General features: G+C 44.3%; 2 long non-coding RNA genes and 2 pseudogenes across 2 annotated transcripts; 3 read left to right on the top strand and 1 right to left on the bottom strand.

Moving 5' to 3' along the window:
* Positions 1-2,296: 2,296 nt before the first annotated feature.
* Positions 2,297-3,042, top strand: LOC123489151. Its single transcript, XR_006660463.1, has 4 exons — positions 2,297-2,327; positions 2,473-2,526; positions 2,753-2,854; positions 2,996-3,042. It is a non-coding gene; the product is annotated as an uncharacterized LOC123489151 (long non-coding RNA).
* A 369-nt stretch (positions 3,043-3,411) lies between these two features.
* On the bottom strand, positions 3,412-4,271 carry LOC123489152. Its single transcript, XR_006660464.1, has 2 exons — positions 4,037-4,271; positions 3,412-4,006 (listed from the first exon to the last, which is right to left on the bottom strand). It is a non-coding gene; the product is annotated as an uncharacterized LOC123489152 (long non-coding RNA).
* Positions 4,272-8,912: 4,641 nt separating this feature from the next.
* Positions 8,913-12,238, top strand: LOC123489150 (annotated as a pseudogene).
* A 4,036-nt stretch (positions 12,239-16,274) lies between these two features.
* LOC123489154 lies at positions 16,275-19,822 on the top strand (annotated as a pseudogene).
* The last annotated feature ends 493 nt before the right edge of the window (positions 19,823-20,315 follow it).

Below are 20,315 nucleotides of genomic sequence, written 5' to 3'. Positions count from 1 at the left end.
ACATCTTAAATTTTTTTCGAGGCAAGCCGAAGTTCAAAGGCGAAGTCTACACCCCTTCGTCGGTCATTGGTCAAGAGTAGGGATTCTTCAATTTAGAAAACATCATTCATGAGATGGAAGGTCATGAGAGGGTCGGAAAGTTCATGGCTTGAGTGATCAAAGGGGGAGAGCAAGCAAAGCTGGTCTCTGGAGAAAGTACCAGACGGGCAGCACGGTGTCAAGGTGTCTCGCCGTTTGTGTGGCTTCTCTAGTTCATGGACTTCACTACTACCACCAAGATGACACACCCACTTGGGTGAAGCTATGGCAGTCACGTGGCGCCAGAAAGCACTACCACATTTCAATGATAATTCAAGAGTAGCCTACGTAACTTTGTCCTCCTTACGATCCTCATCACTGCACACCTCAGCCGTCTTGCTTTCGCTTCTCTCAATCCTCAACATCCGGACACACGGCTGGCATTCAAATCAAAACAATTACCAGCTAGCCAGCTGACATTAGCTAGCTTGCCAAGCAAACAAATTCTTGCCAGCTTCAGTCTTGAAACTCTGTGGTGGATTCTAATGATATTAATTAGCTATATTAATTGTTAAAAACAAAAAAGTTTGCAGGGAAAAATGCCATAAATGTATTAATTATACAAATATTTACAACATGTACAGTAGCCCTCTGCCTAGGCGACCTCACTGCACCATGGAAACCACGGAATGTAAGCTAACTGAAGCTGGCTAGCTTTAGAAAACCCTGAGTAGGTCTAGCTTGGGATATAAAGATTAGATGAAAATAGCTATTTCTCTACAAAGGAAAGTCTCTGAAAAAGAGTCTCAACACAAACTTGTCTTAGACTGCCTCTGCCCAGGTTGATACACTGATTGGGATCAGGTGTGACTGCAGTGAGGGTGAAAGTCCCGCCTTTGGGGTCAAGGGAAGTTAGGTCTGATTGGCTACTTAGGTGGATCAATCTAGGAGGAGTGACTCTGGGGGCGCGTTCACAAGGACGCAACGTTTTGGGACGTTAAGATAGAAATATGCTATGTAGAACAAACATGCCTCTCCGACATGTAGAATAAAGGAATCACGTCTGCTCCATTCGTTGCATTTCTATCTACAACGTTCAAATACAGAACGTGGCCCTGGGCATTTGGGATAATTGTTTAGAATTTGTACTTTTACTCAATGTTCTAGGATATTTCCTTTCAAGCATTTTCTTTGAAACATTTTAGTAGCAATAGGAATGTTCTTAGTTTGCTGGGTACCATAATGGCGAGCTGGTCTCAGTCAGTCAGCACTCACGATCTCGCTCTCTCTCTCTCATATCCTCTTCTCTTGGTCTGTTATCCCTTATCCTACAATTCCCTACTTTTGACCCTCGACTCCTTTTATGTCCTGTGGCTTTAATGTCATTGAACCGTCGGTCCCATTCCAAATCCTGTGTTGCCCCACCCATGTGCACCGTCGCCATACGCCTCGCCCCCTTCCCTCCTCAGCCTGAACCCCAGCAGCCCCTGCAGCGGAGGAGCCCCGGCAGAACGATCGACAAGGACCCCCCAGGAGGCCAAGGCCGGCGGGGAGGAAGACGAGCCTGCAGCCAACCAGGGTGGCTGGGGCGACGTGGGACTGCGCCCGCCCGAGCTGGGATACTGAATGGACACCGCAGGCTTCTCCAGGCAGGCTGGGACCAGGATGTGACCCAGACTGGGCAGTCTGAGGGTGGCTGGGGCGATACGGGGCCCAGGTAGGGAAGAGGCTGCAGATGCTGCCACTGATGGACAGGCAGGCTGGGGTGATGCGGGTGCCCAGGCTGGGTGGGCAGAGGAGCAGGCTGCAGACGGGCAGGCGGGCTGGGCTGACTCTGGGCAGACTGGCTGGGCTGACTCAGAGCAGAGCGTGAGTGGGCTGGGAACTAGGAAGTACCGTAGGGGAGTGCTGTAGATGTGCTATAGGTAGCACTGGTAGATGGACAGGAGGTTCAGTACAGTAGTGATGGGAGACCAAGGCTTCAGAAACACGATGGACAGCGGTGTGTTGATCGTTGACTGGGACAAACAAACACCCTGTGAGCACCTTCGACACCGGAGAGTACCCCATCTCACGGACGTTGATCAAGTTTCAGTCTCCCATCTTTAGGATCCGTAGATAGATGGTATGGCTGTTGTGGATGTCTGGTAGCACATGGCGACAGATTGCACCCATGGAGAGAGTCTGTGTGTCTATCTGTGTATTCTTGTGAAGTCTTCATACCTGTATGTGTATGCTGATCTCACCTCCCCTTTCTCTCCCCTTCCAGACTGACACCGCAGTGGCGCCCGCTGCAGGGGGCTGCACCCGTAAGTACTGCAGTAAATGGGCAACGAATATGCAGTACAAACATTGGGTCCCTGGCATATCACGCCCTCTTACAGTGTGATGTAGACTTGATTGACCACTTAATACATCAGATTAAGCCTTTCCTCTGCTTATTTCTGAATCCAGACTGCGGTGACCAATGGGTCTTCTGAGGAGTTACCGGCTGGAGTCATCTACAAGGTGAGCCCTTTGCTTGTCTTGTTTCTAGAGGACCATTGAGACAGGTACTGAAAAGGGGTTGTTTGCACACCTAGTTCCAGGTCCATTGAGGAAGAAGAAACTCCAGCACACTAGTATTTTTTTTGTTGAATATTCCGCCAACAATGGATCTTGGTTGTTGCGGTCAGTAGATCTTAAAATCAGGTAGCGATATCGCTGTGTGTGATGTCTATTGTTTTTTCCCCAGGTCAAAGCCATGCATGACTACGCTGCCACCGATGGAGACGAGCTGGAGATGAAAGCAGGAGATGTTGTGCTGGTCCTGGCCTGGGAGAATCCTGATGAGCAGGTCAGTAGCCAGACGCATGCTACCCCATTGAGAACTATAATACGTTTTTCCACACAGAACTCTCATGATTACAGGGTTACATCCTCTGAAAACCATGCTGTTTGTGTGTGTGTGTGTGTGTGTGTGTGTGTGTGTGCGCAGGATGATGGCTGGCTCATGGGCGTGAAGGAATCTCATTGGCTGGAGAACAAAGACCTCTTGGCAAAAGGCGTCTTCCCTGAGAACTTTACCCAGAAGTTGTGAGGCGGACGTCCAATCCTCTTTCTCCTCTTCCGTCCATTGGACCACAGGCCTCACAAGACTGGTCTGAAGGTCCCCCGGTACCAGTTGGAAATCTGCCAGGATAGAAACAATATGAAACCCACATCTCAATCCTTGACCCATGTATCAAATGTGCAGATCAGCACGATTTGTTGTTTTTGATTTGTTACATTTGACTACGTAATGTATGTGTTTTTGCTATGCTAATGTGGTCAGTCATGTATTTATGCTATGCTAATGTGGCTAGTAGAAACAAAAAGTATGCTAGTTTTCGATGAAAAGGTAATGGACTCTTAGGTGCATTGTATGAATGTCAGACTGCTTGAACAAGTTTTAAGAGTTGCATGATAATTTTACTGTACGGTCATTGACTTTGTAACAACATCTCACACCCCTAGACAGAGACTGGGACTGCTCTGGTATCAGCTCTCAGTCCTTCAGTTCTGGCTGTGATGAGACTAAACATTTACTGGTACTGGACCAGAACCTTGGGGCACACCACACCAGATGAATCAATGTGACCTGGGTCATGTTTGGTAGGGTACTCTACAGCAAAACAAAAATCAGTGTTGTTATTGGACAGTTCAGGTAGTATACCTCCACATTCACCCTACTGGCTCTGTTGTCGTTAACTCTTAAGTCTATGCTTTGTCTGTATCAAACTTTAAGTCACTATTATTCTATTTTGCCCAATGAAATGCAAAAAGACTGGGTAGCTGTTCTGAAACCATGTGACCTTATATCTGTGACCCGTTTAATGTCCCATTGGCCCCTGAGAAGGGGGCTCCCTAGGCTGTTGCTCTGCTAAGATGAATGTTTTTCTCTCCCTGGCTTTAATTATTTTATTGTCCCTCTCTCCACCTTTATGTATTGTACCGTCCCTCTCTCCACCTTTATGTATTGTACCGTCCCCCTCTCCACCTTTATGTATTGTACCGTCCCCCTCTCCACCTTTATGTATTGTACCGTCCCGCTCTCCACCTTTATGTATTGTACCGTCCCCTCTCCCACCTTTATGTATTGTACCGTCCCCCTCTCCACCTTTATGTATTGTACCGTCCCCCCTCTCCACCTTTATGTATTGTACCGTCCCCCTCTCCACCTTTATGTATTGTTACCGTCCCCCTCTCCACCTTTATGTATTGTACCGTCCCTCTCTCCCTAAGCAGTAGTTGAGGGAAACAAAGGAAACCCAGCCTTTGCTCTCTCCCTTAGACAGAAATCCCTCAGAGATTGGGTCAGAGGTCAGGACACACATCAGAAACAGGCTCCCTAGATCTGTATATGTTTCTATCTGGCTCTCTACTGTGAAAGAGATTCCTGGGACATGTCATTGGGAATGGTGTGCAGAAGCCCTGCAGGGTTGCAACCATATACATGGAATCCATAGAAGGGCTTTGAGTTGAAACCTCTAGCCCTGGCAATTTGACTGGTAAACTCATATGTGCAATGGCTGCCAGTCCACCCATTATGCCATCATTGACTTGAATGAGGAAGCCTGTCATATGGATTGTATTTCTATGGTTACGGCAGCCTTTGTGAAACACTGGATAACTAAAGCATGAGCATAGTATGCTCTCAACTCTGTGGTATTGGTTTCATTAGAACTCAGGTTATGGCCCTGAGGAGTGAAGCCTGTAGATGACGGCTCAAATCATAAAATCTAACTATCTGTACTAGAATGTGTTGATAACGGCTAGAGGCAAGGGGTAATTAACAAACCGCATGTTCAGAAGAGTTTTAGAACTGTGGTCAATGTTCTGATCAAAATTACGGCAACTATTTATGGGTGTCATACAATTTTAATGTAACAATCCACACAAGTATCCAAAGAGCCCTGAAACAAATCATCTCAATGTCCACGATGTGTCCTGCTGAAAATCAAAGTTAAACTCAGTCAAATGAAGCCTATGGATGTACTGTGTTCAACTCCTAGATGTAGCTGAAAACCAACACCTGTGTGAACACACTGCGACTGTATGTTAATGTCTCTCAGTGGAAAGTGATCAAGCCTGTCACCGACAAGTCTTCTCTACAACATTAAACATGGATTCAACACCAGACACTGTGGCCTTCATTGTTTCTCCTGCTTTACACATGGGGGTTTGAACACACCTGAATGCAGGCCTGTTTGGTGATAGCTCAAACAACCTGTTTCACACTACTGATCACACATCAGAAGACCAATCAGACAGCCGCCCCTCACTCGGGGACTACACCCACATAGGTCTGTGCTCCCCTTATTCTACACCAGGTGGCAGTGTGACTTGCCAGGCCTTTACGGCAAAGCATTGTAATGGCGGCCAATAGCAGGACTTGCTTAGTCACATTCCTCTCATGACATCATTGATGCTTCTGTGGTGAATATACAGTATTCTGTTAGCAGGTGCATGCAATGGAGCTGCTTCCAGGACTCAGACTGGCTCCCATTTCAAAGCCATGCCTCAAACAATCACTGGATTCAGTGACATAAGCTATGTTTTTTTTAACCCTCGTGTTGTCCTCCCAAATGCCTTACGCCTTTTTGTCCTCTGGGGTCAAAAATGACCCCGCCTGGTTTGACTGTTTATAAAGCATACAGTATTCATTTTCAATCAATTCTGTGTTACATCTTTAGTCTTACTTCTGTTCAACCCATTACTAGAATTTTTTTCATTTGTTTTGGAATTTAGAGCCAATAGACCTTGTTTACATAAAAGTATACCCTGTTTTTAAGTAAAAATACAATGAAACTATGAATTATTTTGACCTATTATTATTTTGACTATTTGACTTATCACTGAGTGGTATTTGTAAAAGTTTAGTGAGGATGCTGTTTTTTGAATCATTTTATTTTTATTAATGACAGCCCATAATCACACCTTTTGTCCTCTGGGGTCAAAAATGACCCCGCCTGGTTTGACTGTTTATAAAGCATACAGTATACATTTTCAATCAATTCTGTGTTACATCTTTAGTCTTACTTCTGTTCAACCCATTACTAAATTTTTTTTCATTTGTTTTGGAATTTAGAGCCAATAGACCTTGTTTACATAAAATTATACCCTGTTTTAGGTAAAATTACAATGAAACAATGAATTATTTTGACCTATTATTATTTTGACTATTTGACTTATCACTGAGTGGTATTTGTAAAAGTTTAGTGAGGATGCTGTTTTTGAATCATTTTATTTTTATTAATGACAGCCCATAATCACACCTTTTGTCCTCTGGGGTCAAAAATGACCCCGCCTGGTTTGACTGTTTATAAAGCATACAGTATACATTTTCAATCAATTCTGTGTTACATCTTTAGTCTTACTTCTGTTCAACCCATTACTATAATTCTTTCATTTGTTTTGGAATTTAGAGCCAATAGACCTTGTTTACATAAAATTATACCCCTGTTTTTAGGTAAAATTACAATGAAACAATGAATTATTTTGACCTATTATTATTTTGACTATTTGACTTATCACTGAGTGGTATTTGTAAAAAGTTTAGTGAGGATGCTGTTTTTGAATCATTTTATTTTTATTAATGACAGCCCATAATCACACCTTTTGTCCTCTGGCGTCAAAAATGACCCGCCTGGTTTGACTGTTTATAAAGCATACAGTATACATTTTCAATCAATTCTGTGTTACATCTTTAGTCTGAAAATAACGGTAGTTGTTTAATACTATGCTCTTTATGATTCAAACAAATTTGAAGTGATTTGATTGAATTGTGGTGTTTTACTAAATGTAATAACTTCTGTTGTCCTCTGGGATCAAAAAGACCCCGAAGCACAAAGTTTACATACTGCTTGGCAAAACATCTTTGATCATGTTTCTTTGATGTGTGGGGTCAAAACATCTTTGATCGTGTTTCTTTGATGTGTGGGGTCAAGCAATGGTTATGACAACAACAACAACAAAAAAGTATTTTCTCACAGGTGTTTGGCATTTCATTTAGTCTGAGAGAGACAGGCAGCACAATGAGGCAGAAGTTTTATAATGCACAGGGGCTTGCAAGATAATTTTTGAAATAAAAAGATAATGACCATGGAGGACAATGCTGCACATAATGAGGATGAATCAACTGATGAAGAGGTTCAGGGTCAGAAGAGGAGGAACATAATGATGAGGTGATAGATCAACATACGACAGCATGCTGCTTCTTCCTCCGAAGATTCCCCCACATCTCCTGCTGCAGAAATGGAAGATGATTATGAATATAAGGAAATGGATGAACGTGATGATGACGTAGAATCTGAAGCTGGTATGGAAGAAGTGTCAGAAGTGGAGCACTGCACCTATTATGATGAAGAATCAACAGATGAGGTAGAATCGAAGTTGAAATGAAGAAGTGTCAGAAGTGGAGGACATCATCTATTATGATGAAGACGAAGAATCAACAGATGAGGTAGAATCTGAGAAGAGGACCGAGCTGAGATCGGTCCTCTTCCTCAGATTCTACCTCATCTGTTGATTCTTCGTCTTCATCATAATAGATGATGTCCTCCACTTCTGACACTTCTTCCATTTCAACTTCAGATTCTACCTCATCTGTTGATTCTTCATCATAATAGGTGCAGTGCTCCACTTCTGACACTTCTTCCATACCAGCTTCAGATTCTACGTCATCATCACGTTCATCCATTTCCTTATATTCATAATCATCTTCCATTTCTGCAGCAGGAGATGGGGGAATCTTCGAGGAAGAAGTAGCATGCTGTCTGTATGTTGGATCTATCACCTCATCATTATGTTCCTCCTCTTCTGACCCTGAACCCTCTTCATCAGTTGATTCATCCTCATTATGTGCGGCATTGTCCTCCTGGTCATTATTTTCTTTTATTTCAAAAATTATCTTGCAAGCCTCCTGTGCATTATAAAACTTCTGCCTCTCATTGTGCTGCGCTGTCTCTCTCAGACTAAAATGTGAAATGCCCAAACACCTGTGAGAAAATACTTTTTGTTGTTGTTGTTGTTGTCATAACCATTGCTTGACCCCACACATCAAAGAAAACATGATCAAAGATGTTTTGCCAAGCAGTATGTAAACTTTGTGCTGCGGGGTCTTTTTGACCCCAGAGGACAGCAGAAGTTATTACATTTAGTAAAACACCCATAATTCAATCAAATTACTTCAAATTTGTTTGAATCATAAAGAGCATAGTATTAAACAACTACCGTTATTTTCAGACCAATTGATGAATAAAAACATATTTTGTCGGCAAAAGATTTAATTTGGGGTCAGAATGACCCCAGGACAACAGGAGGGTTAAACTCCCAAATAAGTATAGGAGCATCCCCCATGCATTCATTAATTTATAATAAGAAATGGATAAACAAGTCAAATGTTTTAAAACTTGATCACTTTGTAAATAAACTAATTATCCATTCTTCCTTTTGTCAATGAAGGAGTTTGAGTTAAAAGGTCACCTTGGTGTAGCCGTTACCTATGGTGCTGTTGTTACCATAGGATACAGTCAACAAAGCATGAAACACAACAGAACCCTGCCAGGCCACAGGGAGGGAGGGAGGGAGGGAGGGAGGGAGGGAGGGAGGGAGGGGAAGGCAGCTCCTTTGAATAACAAATGCCTCAAAACAGCAGGGGCTATGGGGGAGGGGATCAACCTTCTTAAAGTGACTAATTCCTAAATTCCTTCTTTAACGGACTGCCGCTAACGTAGCATGTGTATTTCTCAAACATTTGGTTGTTCTTTAATGTTTAGGGATGAAACTACAGTCCCCTTAGGAACCTTTTGTCCTACGTAAGGTGGGGCTGGTCGGTCGGTCGGTCAGAGTTACACGTTATCATCCTGGGTAGATGGGGAGGAGTTACTGATGTGCAGCAGGGTTTGTATGCAGTGTGTCCTCTCGAGCTGAATGATTGGCTTTCCTCTTCCCAGCCCAGAACGCAGATCGACCAAACACATTTAACCCCTTTGTTACCAACAACAAAGCTGGTTACCAAGGTGTTCGCTAGTCCTATAAATACAGACGAACCGCCACCAAGACACACAAGCGAGATTTCTGACGCAGATCCTTAACGTCGGCCTGAAGAAACTGCAATAATGGTAAGTCTGAATGTTATGCCTCCTGCCCCTTCATGCAGAGATCCTGTCTTTTGTTTCTCCATTAGGCCTCACGTCTTAAACCAGATCTGCTTCTTCTTTCATTGCCTTGATAGATCAAATATATGGATAGAAATAGAATTGCATTGGCAATCTTGACACTGATAATGTTACTGAGCAAATTCAGAGGTATTTAGCTGTAACATTAGAAATAATGTTATTTAATTGTTTGACCTAAATCCTCCCCCCCAAAAAAACGTAACCTGAAGTTGTGAATATTTTATTATGGCTAATGGTTTCAATTCTGTCCTTTCTCTGCAGCGTGAATGCATCTCTGTCCACGTCGGCCAGGCAGGTGTCCAGATGGGCAATGCATGCTGGGAACTGTACTGCCTGGAACATGGGATCCAGCCTGATGGACAGATGCCCAGTGATAAGACTATTGGTGGGGGAGATGACTCCTTCAACACCTTCTTCAGTGAGACTGGGGCTGGCAAACATGTTCCTCGTGCAGTCTTTGTGGACCTGGAGCCAACCGTCATCGGTAATGAATCTATCCTCAATCACAAAATGTAAAACATGCCTAGTCATTTTTTTTGTGTCCAGTATCTGTAGTTTGATTCTAACTTGCTTCTATCCTGTCATTCCACAGATGAAGTACGCACAGGTACCTACCGCCAGCTGTTCCACCCTGAGCAGCTGATCACAGGCAAGGAGGATGCTGCCAACAACTATGCCCGTGGGTCACTACACCATTGGCAAGGAGATCATCGACCTTGTACTTGACAGGACGCTTCAAACTGGTAAGACCCAACCTAGTCATCTTTCTAGGTGGATGTACCTTCCATCTTCGATACAAATATACACGGTTTGTGACACATTCCTTCCTGTTTCTTTCAGGTAAGACAGAACTGGTAAGACTCATACCATTTTAAAGCAAGGGCTTGTGTTGACACCAAATGTAGAAATGCTAATAAATACTAGTGGTGTGGACCAATATCAATACTTCTATATGATATAGATATGAGCAAGGCATATGGTGATATGGGTTTATCCATGCTGTAAACCTAGATTATTATGGAAAAAAAGCACACGACTGTTGCTGCAGACAAAACCCTCTCACAGGCTCCATTTAGCATACTTAGTCGCACTCCAGCTATTTTAGAACTTTCTGTGTTGTAAGACAACATCCCACGTATAAATACGGCAATGTACACACACTTAAGGGAAAAACGTTTTTTAGAGCAACATTTTTTTTTTTTTAAACAAGTGCAAACTTCATGGAGCAGGTCATTCAAGGACTTGGTCTGTTGGTGCTCTCTGATGTCCTCCCCCCTTGCTAGCGGGAACAATAGAGAACAAACGAGGAAAGGCCCACCCCTCCAGCATAGAAATAGCGCACATAAAACAGATCTACTGCTTCTTAGACTTGCTGTCAATGCGAATGACAGATCTATAACTCACATTTCTATGTGAATTTGGTCTGGTCGCCCAAAAACTGACATATTGCAGCTTTAAGTCAATCACGTAATAAGTGGAGAGGAGACTTCAACAGGCTGCTGATGGGCCCTCAACGGGCTGCCCATTGTATTCAAAACAGGTTGTGTAGGTTGGTTAGGCCTCCTGGACATTCACACCTGGCCCAATAGGCAACCAGAAAGCAGTTGTCTGAACTTCACAGAACCGTGGAAATGAATTCCACACAGTTGCAATGTTATTCATTCAAACTAATATGATATTGGTTCAAAAAAGTGCAACTGATGTCGATATTGATTTCCCATGTCAACGCCCATCACTAATAAATACATTTCATAATTTTCTTCCTTTGTTTCTTCCAGGCTGACCAGTGCACTGGTCTCCAGGGCTTCCTGATCTTCCACAGCTTTGGAGGCGGCACAGGCTCTGGATTCACCTCCCTGTTGATGGAACGTCTCTCTGTCGATTATGGGAAGAAGTCCAAGCTTGAGTTTGCCATCTATCCAGCTCCCCAGGTGTCCACTGCTGTGGTGGAGCCTTACAACTCCATCCTCACCACCCACACCACCCTGGAGCACTCCGACTGTGCCTTCATGGTGGACAATGAGGCCATCTATGACATCTGCCGCAGGAACCTAGACATTGAGCGCCCCACCTACACCAACCTCAACAGGCTGATTGGTCAGATCGTCTCCTCCATCACCGCCTCCCTGCGTTTCGATGGAGCCCTCAATGTGGATCTGACAGAGTTCCAGACCAACTTGGTGCCCTACCCCGTATCCACTTCCCTCTGGCCACCTATGCTCCAGTCATCTCTGCTGAGAAGGCCTATCACGAGATGCTATCAGTGGCTGAGAATCACCAACGCCTGCTTTGAGCCAGCCAATCAGATGGTGAAATGTGACCCACGTCCACGGCAAGTACATGGCCTGCTGTTTGCTGTATCGTGGTGACGTTGTGCCCAAAGATGTCAACTCTGCCATCGCCACCATCAAGACCAAGCGCACCATCCAGTTTGTGGACTGGTGTCCCACTGGCTTCAAGGTTGGTATCAACTACCAGCCACCCACAGTGGTCCCTGGAGGAGATCTGGCCAAGGTCCAGAGAGCTGTGTGCATGCTGAGCAACACCACTGCCATCGCTGAGGCCTGGGCCAGGCTTGACCACAAGTTTGACCTGATGTACGCCAAGAGGGCCTTTGTGCACTGGTATGTGGGAGAGGGCATGGAAGAGGGAGAGTTCTCAGAGGCCAGAGAAGACATGGCAGCCCTGGAGAAGGATTATGAAGAAGTGGGCACTGACAGTGTAGGGGACGAGGGGGAGGAGGAGGGAGAAGAATATTAAAAAGTAGTCAACTGGTAAAGACCAACATCTGTGAACAACAACAGGGAATGAAGAGGAGGATGCAGGGGAGGAAGAGTAGAATGTTAAGATCTATAGTCTCAGCTTTACAACATGAATGTTGAAACCACACAGGTCTATGATTTTTTAGCCAGACACAGTTTGGATCAAATCGAGAATAGTAAAAATGTTAACTATCTATTTCTTTGGGCATGAATACTTTCTGTGAAAAAATAAAGCATTCATTGTCAATGCCCAAAATATTTCTCTGTGTCATGCTTGCTCAAAACCAATTATTCTGTAATGTCCATGTATAAGCCCTCTCCCTAGTCTCATTCCACAGCTGTTGCTATGGCAAGAGGTTCTGCCTTGAGGCAAGTCAGTCATACTCTATCACATGATCAGCAATTTGAGGAGATAGTGCACCATCAACCGCCACACACTGGTGTTAACTAAATGGTGTCCTCTGTCTTTCCTGAACTTCTGCTAAACTTCCTGATCCTGTCCTGCTCCAGCTGTGGGAGAGTGTTTGGTTAAGGCTGTTTGGTACTGTGTAAACACCACTTTTGGTGATAGGTAGTCAGCTCACACTGAAGCCATCTAACTCCCAGGTCTCTTTTCTCATGAAACAAACCACCAAGCTCAGCTGACACTCAGCTGTAAAACACTGACACCGGAGAAAAACTATTGGTAACCAAACGAGAACTACAGTATCTGAAAATCCTTAAGATACTCATTGATGAAAAAGTCAGCAGTGGCTACCTGTGGTTATACATTGACCAACTACTTACTTACATCCAGTGTATTTAACAGCTACCAAAACCTCAGTGGTAGAACCAGAATCCTTTTCACCACACTAAAAAGGAAAACAAATACTGCTGCAGTAATTAATGCCTTGGAGCTGTGAATTTGACGGCATGAATTGTAAAATTACAAAATATTGAGGGCAAGAATAAACAATACAGTTGATATATAATATGCTCTTTTAATAGACAAGCATTTCTATACATCTAACATATGGTTAGCCCATCCTTTGAAAGTAAAGACTGCTTCCCTTGCAAACAATGAAGAAGACTGACCACACACACACACACACACACACACACACACACACACACACACACACACACACACACACACACACACCCCCCTAAGAACAAAAGCACTAGGTTTCAAAGAGAACAACTTGTGTGAAGCCTGCTGTTGACGTTCTGTTCCAGACAATATGACTATAGACAGAGCTCTCAAATGACACCTGTTTTACGGAAGACAGACGCTGAGGTTTTCCCTAGGCTCCGCTCACCTGTGGTCATTTGCATTGTAAATGAATCTCTACTACTATGCTGACAATAATTATCTCCTGTAACAATAGCCTATTCAGATCACCCTGGGGAGATGGGGCGGTATCCATTTTATTTCATCAGGGCAATGGGACAACATGACCTTTACAAAATGGATAATCTTTAGTTGGAAAGAGTTTGAGCAGTAAATGTGTAGTGTCCTCTAAGATAAATGAAACAGGAACAAGAAATATCTTGAGAAACAGGCTTTGTTCAGGGTGCAAAATACATTTAATACATTTGGAAAACGTTTTTTTCCCCTCCATATAACTGAACAGGCTACATTTTACTTGTGAAATTGAACTAATATATGAGGGGGGTAAGGCTTATAAATGTAATAAATATGGGTCGTATTTCACAAGTATTGGACGGGTCTTGAATATTGTTTACCAATCTAACAGCCGGCATCATTCCTAGACTCAGGGTAGCAATTAATATTATTTTTGTCTTTGTCCCCGTTTCATTTAAGAATCCAAGATGGTATCAGCTTATCAGAGTTCTCCAGTTACTACAACATGCACTGTTGCCTAGCAATCCGGCACGGTTAAAAAGCTGCTCCATGAGCAACACAACATAAAAGACTCCAGAGTAGGTAACTGCTTCAAGTCCCTTTCCTGTCCCACTGGCTTCAAGGTTGGTATAAAATACCAGCCACCCACAGTGGTCCCTGGAGGAGATCTGGCCAAGGTCCAGAGAGCTGTGTGCATGCTGAGCAACGCCACCGCCATCACTGAGGCCTGGGCCAGGCTTGACCTGATGTATACCAAGAGGGCCTTTGTGCACTGACAGTATTGGGGATGAGGAAGAGGAATATTAAAGAGTTGAGACATGGACTGTATATGTGTGCCATTCAGAGGGTGAATGGACAAGACAACATATTTAAGTGCCTTTGAACAGGGTATGGTAGTAGGTGCCAGGTGAACCAGATTGAGTATGTCAAGAATTGCAACGGTGCTGTGTTTTTCACGCTCAACAGTTCCCTGTGTGTAATAAGAATGGTCCACCACCCAAAGGACATCCAGCCAACTTGACAACTGTGGGAGGCATTGAAGTCAACATGGGCCAGCATCCCTGTGGAACACTTGACACCTTGTAGAGTCCATGCCCCAACTAATTGAGGCTGTTCTGAGGGCGAAAAGGGGTGCAACTCAATATTAGGAAGGTGTTCCTAATGTTTTGTACAATCAGTGTATGTGAATTAGTTTAAATGTACACTATATATAAACAAAGGTGTGTGGACACCCTTCAAATTAGTGGAGTCGGCTATTTCAGCCACACCCGTTGCTGACACGTGTATAAAATCGAGCACACAGCCATGCAATCACCATAGACAAATATTGGCATTACTGAAGAGTTCAGTGACTTTCAACGTGGCACCGCCATAGGATGCCACCTTTCCAACAAGTCAGTTCTTCAAATGTCTGCCCTGCTAGAGCTGCCCCGGTTCGTTGGGAGCTTCATGAAATGGGTTTCCATGGCCGAGCAGCCGCAGACAAGCCTAAGATCCACAATGCACAATGCCAAGCTTCGGCTGGAGTGGTGTAAAGCTCACCGCCATTGGACTTTGGAGCAGTGGAAACACGTTCTCTGGAGTTATGAATCATGCTTCACCATCTGGTAGTCTGACGGACAAATCTGGGTTTGGCGGATGCCAGGAGAACACTACCTGCCAGAATGCATAGTGCCAACTGTAAAGTTTGGTGGAGGAGGAATAATGGTCTGGGGCTGTTTTTCATGGTCAGGCCCCTTAGTTTCAGTGAAGGGAAATTGTAACGCTACAGCATACAATGACATTCTAGACGATTATGTGCTTCCAACTTTGTGGCAACAGTTTCAGGAAGTCCCTTTTCTGTTTCATCATGACAGTGCCCCAGAGCACAAAGCGAGGTCCATACAGAAATGGTTTGTCGAGATCGGTGTGGAAGAACTTGACTGGCCTGCACAGAGCCCTGACCTCAACCCCATCTAACACCTTTGGGATGAATTGGAACTCCGACTTTGAGCCAGGCCTAATCGTCCAACATCAGTTCCCGACCTCACTAATGCTCGTGGCTGAATGGAAGCAAGTACCTGCAGAAATGTTCCGACATCTAGTGGAAAGCCTTCCCAGAAGAGTGGAGGCTGTTATAGCAGCAAAGGGGAGACCAACTCCATATTAACGGCCATGATTTTGGAATGAGATGCTCGACGAGCAGGTGTCCACATACTTTTGGTCATGTAGTGTAATTAGGCTCGTCTTCCAGATGTTTAGTTGGGGTCAACAACAAATAGCTAATTCCACAGCAGTTCAGTCTTTGTAAAGCTGACCTCAAATTGTATACAATAATACAATTGTGTTCTCTACAAAACATATTGTACTAGGTTAATAGGGTACTTAAAATAAAGGTTAAATAAAAAAGGTTAACAGGGGTACTTAAAAGGTGCAATCGCCAATATCTACTATCATTTCAATGAATGATATAGGTCTACACATTGATTCTTAAGAAAGTGTTACCAATATAACTTATAAATGTCCCTTGAGCATGAATAAAAAAAGACATTTAGGATTGTGAAATTAAATATTTCTTACTTTAAAAGGTTACTTTGGGTTTAGGCTACTTCTCAGTAGCAGGTATTATGTGCAAAGTTACAAGCCCCTCCCCTGTGCTTGCAGTAGTTTATTTCCCTTCCAGTAGAGCCAACATCCATTCCCTGTTCTCTTCATTAAATATATTAGTGATTATGAAAGATATTAGTCATCCCAATATGTAACATCTGCTTGTCAACCTTTCTTTGCATGAGGAGCATTTCTTTGGAGTAAAGAGTGTTCTTTTTGTGTGGACTGTGTCTTGAAAGCAGAACTACAGCTCTGACTCAGTCCCTGAGATAGATTAGCAGGTTGCAGAGGGGCCGCCCCTTTTTTTGTGCTAACAGACGCTCCCGCCCAGAGAAAAAAAAAAAGACAGCTTCCTGCACCCCCTCCCCAGACAGTATAAAACCCTGCCTTGGCCCCCTCCCCCATTACAGCCTTCATTCTCCGAATCCTCAACGTCGGCCGAAGGAAAGAAATCTGTCAAAATGGTGAGTACTGAGTACTGCAGTTGATTCTTTAAAAAAAAGAAAAAAAAGTGATTAGATAAACAGTGAGAGAAGTTAAAATGTCCTTGGATTGAACATTTGTACATTTTTCTGTCAAATATATACCAGTATGTCTATTTATAGTTTGTTAGAGTTTGATCATCATACACTATCATTGGCTAATGTTAAGAGGTTTTATTTGATTTGTATCTTATAGATAGCATTAACAGCCACGCTGCCGTTGTTGGATAGGATCTGGGTTTGGGTGCAGTGGAGGAAACGGACTCAGCACTGTGACGAAGGGATTGAGAGCATGTGGGGCTGACGCCAGAGAACTGGTACAGTTTCCTCCACCAGCGGGAGGAAAGCACATTACAGTCAGAAGCACTTGCCTCAATTCAATGTATAAATGAGATTTTCAAGAACAATTATTCAGTTTGTTTGGGTGGAGGGGGTATTTAGAAAATGGTTTACTTGACTATTTGTTCTGGCTAAATGCTATTTTTTTGTACTTTCACTCTTTAGTAATAACAGCGGAGGGGATATTTGTATCTGGGCAGCGCAGTTATGAGAAAAGAAAGTATGTTTGTATCTGTTCTAGAAGACACAGATATCCTGTCTGTGCGTTAAACAAAGCAGCGCGCTTTGGCACTGAGGGCAGGGTGGGGGTTGGGAGTGGCCTGCCGGGCTATGGATTTTTCCTCTAGCACTGGGAGTTTATAACTGCACTGCTGCGGTGCCGGTTTCATTGGAGAACGACTGCCCCCTTTCATTGAAGACAGTTAGTTCAAGACCGACCGCGGTACTGCAGGCATTGTTAGCAGAAAACAGGACCCCCCCTCCCATTATAATGAATGGAACAAATTGCAATCATCGTGGTCAAACTTCCTGTAAATAAAAACATTTTGGGGAATGACAATCACGGTACCAATAATTGAGGTTCACAGAGCTCCGTCTCTGTGGAGGTGGGGCTGCAGTAATAACCCGCATATGACTCAGCATTCAGCTGCCCAAAGCTCCACCCCCTACGGAGAAGCAACCCCACCCTTTAAACAGCTGTAGTTGGGGTAATATAAGACGTAGAGATGGGACAGGTGTTACAAACAGTAAAAGGACTACTTTCACTATTGATTTATAATAATTTGTATCCTAATGATAGGACTACTGATTTGCAGTTGGTAAGGATGGTGCTTGTTGCCAAGTAGCAATGACATTGAATCCCTGGCCTATGATCGATTCAGATATCTAAACTGGGACAATGAGAGTATCGTTGGAAACTGTGGGCTCGGCGTGTGACCAGTCTGCAGCCGGAAATCTAAAACGGAAACCAATGTAAATGTAAATGAAACAACAAGAAATAGAAGGCCCTACCTTCATCTTGAATAGGATTCACAGATGTCAGGACTGATTTAATTGCATGGATCATTTTCAGATTTTCTTCCACAGCCAGTTCCATGAATAACACTCGCTCTTATTCATCCAACGGAGCTCTTCAGAGTTCGTGGAGGTGTAAGCGGTTTCTTAGCCAAACAGTTTGGCCTGTACCTAGAGCCATTCACAAAATGTAGTCTCAACATTTGTCTTTTGCTTTTGATTGAATAACACTAACAGATAGGATATCCATGAACATTCATCAGTTGAGGGATGACGTTTTCATGACCTTGAACTTCATGAAAGCCATAAGTTGACATCTCTGTTTCTCTGCAGCGTGAGTGTATTTCTATGCACGTCGGCCAGGCCGGAGCCCAGATGGGCAATGCATGCTGGGAATTGTACTGCCTGGAACATGGGATCCAGCCTGACGGACAGATGCCCAGTGATAAGACTATTGGTGGGGGAGATGACTCCTTCAACACCTTCTTCAGTGAGACTGGGGCTGGCAAACATGTTCCTCGTGCAGTCTTTGTGGACCTGGAGCCAACCGTCATCGGTAATGAATCTATCCTCAATCACAAAATGTAAAACATGCCTAGTCATTTTTTTGTGTCCAGTATCTGTAGTTTGATTCTAACTTGCTTCTATCCTGTCATTCCACAGATGAAGTACGCACAGGTACCTACCGCCAGCTGTTCCACCCTGAGCAGCTGATCACAGGCAAGGAGGATGCTGCCAACAACTATGCCCGTGGTCACTACACCATTGGCAAGGAGATCATCGACCTGGTACTCGATAGGACGCGCAAACTGGTAAGATCCATTTAAAAGCTAGGCCTTGTGTTAACCTTGTACTGAAACCAAAAGGTATACATTTAAATGAACGGTACATTTCTTAATGTTCTTCCCTTGGTTTCTTCCAGGCTGACCAGTGCACTGGTCTCCAGGGATTCCTGATCTTCCACAGCTTTGGAGGCGGCACCGGCTCTGGTTTCACCTCCCTGCTGATGGAACGTCTCTCTGTAGACTATGGGAAGAAGTCCAAGCTTGAATTTGCTGTTTACCCTGCTCCCCAGGTGTCCACTGCTGTGGTGGAGCCTTACAACTCCATCCTGACCACCCACACCACCCTGGAGCACTCCGACTGTGCCTTCATGGTGGACAATGAGGCCATCTATGACATCTGCCGCAGGAACCTAGACATTGAGCGCCCCACCTACACCAACCTCAACAGGCTGATTGGTCAGATCGTCTCCTCCATCACCGCCTCCCTGCGTTTTGATGGAGCCCTCAATGTGGATCTGACAGAGTTCCAGACCAACTTGGTGCCCTACCCCGTATCCACTTCCCTCTGGCCACCTATGCTCCAGTCATCTCCGCTGAGAAGGCCTATCATGAGCAGCTGTCTGTTGCTGACATCACCAACGCCTGCTTTGAGCCAGCCAATCAGATGGTGAAATGTGACCCACGCCACGGCAAGTACATGGCCTGCTGTTTGCTGTACCGTGGTGATGTTGTGCCCAAAGACGTCAACTCTGCCATCGCCACAATCAAGACCAAGCGCACCATCCAGTTTGTGGACTGGTGTCCCACTGGCTTCAAGGTTGGTATCAACTATCAGCCACCCACAGTGGTCCCTGGAGGAGATCTGGCCAAGGTCCAGAGAGCTGTGTGCATGCTGAGCAACACCACTGCCATCGCTGAGGCCTGGGCCAGGCTTGACCACAAGTTTGACCTGATGTACGCCAAGAGGGCCTTTGTGCACTGGTATGTGGGAGAGGGCATGGAAGAGGGAGAGTTCTCAGAGGCCAGAGAAGACATGGCAGCCCTGGAGAAGGATTATGAAGAAGTGGGTACTGACAGTGTAGGGGACGAGGAGGAAGAAGGAGAGGAGTACTAAAGGATGTAACTTCCGATCTGCTGATGTTCCATTCATATAGTCTACCAGTCCCAGATAGTGTAAGTAGTAAGAAAACAACAAGAATGGTTAAATGGACTAATATTGGAAATCATTCCATAGAGTAAGCACATTCCACCGCGCTACAAGAACCTTCCTGCCTCACATCAGCCATTTTGAATAAAATATGAAAATAAAATAATTAGTGTCTTGTGTTTATTGGATGAAACCTATTGGTATGTCAACATGAAGTAGCAGATATATCTGACGCCTTGATCACACCAACAGTGTAATTTTGCAAAGTAGTATGCAGCATCATCTAGATATGTGTGCAACAAAAGTTCAACATTCATCTTCTGCTACCATTTCTGTCAAGCTGTCTACGCATACAGTTTGACTCATACATTCGATAAATCCAACGTATGCACCACACAGAACACACTGAACTGCCCCTGCAACGCAATGCTGCAAGGCAAACGTAGCATTCCATTGGGAATTAATGTACTTCTGGTGTACCAAAATGCAATGATCCTGTTGGTGTGATCGAGGCGTGAGGTGATGTGCCAAGCTGAGAAACAGATTCAGCATACAACTGTAGGACATTTTCAAGTGAGCATTTTCAAAGGCACGTGGTAGGCTAAGCTATACGGAGCTGCAAAACGTACAAGTCAGA

Source organism: Coregonus clupeaformis, unplaced genomic scaffold, assembly GCF_020615455.1.
Source record: "Coregonus clupeaformis isolate EN_2021a unplaced genomic scaffold, ASM2061545v1 scaf2801, whole genome shotgun sequence".
NCBI classification, from domain to species: domain Eukaryota; kingdom Metazoa; phylum Chordata; class Actinopteri; order Salmoniformes; family Salmonidae; genus Coregonus; species Coregonus clupeaformis.
The sequence above is the reverse complement of the archived record's forward strand: the minus strand, read 5'-3'. Positions and strand labels throughout refer to the sequence as shown.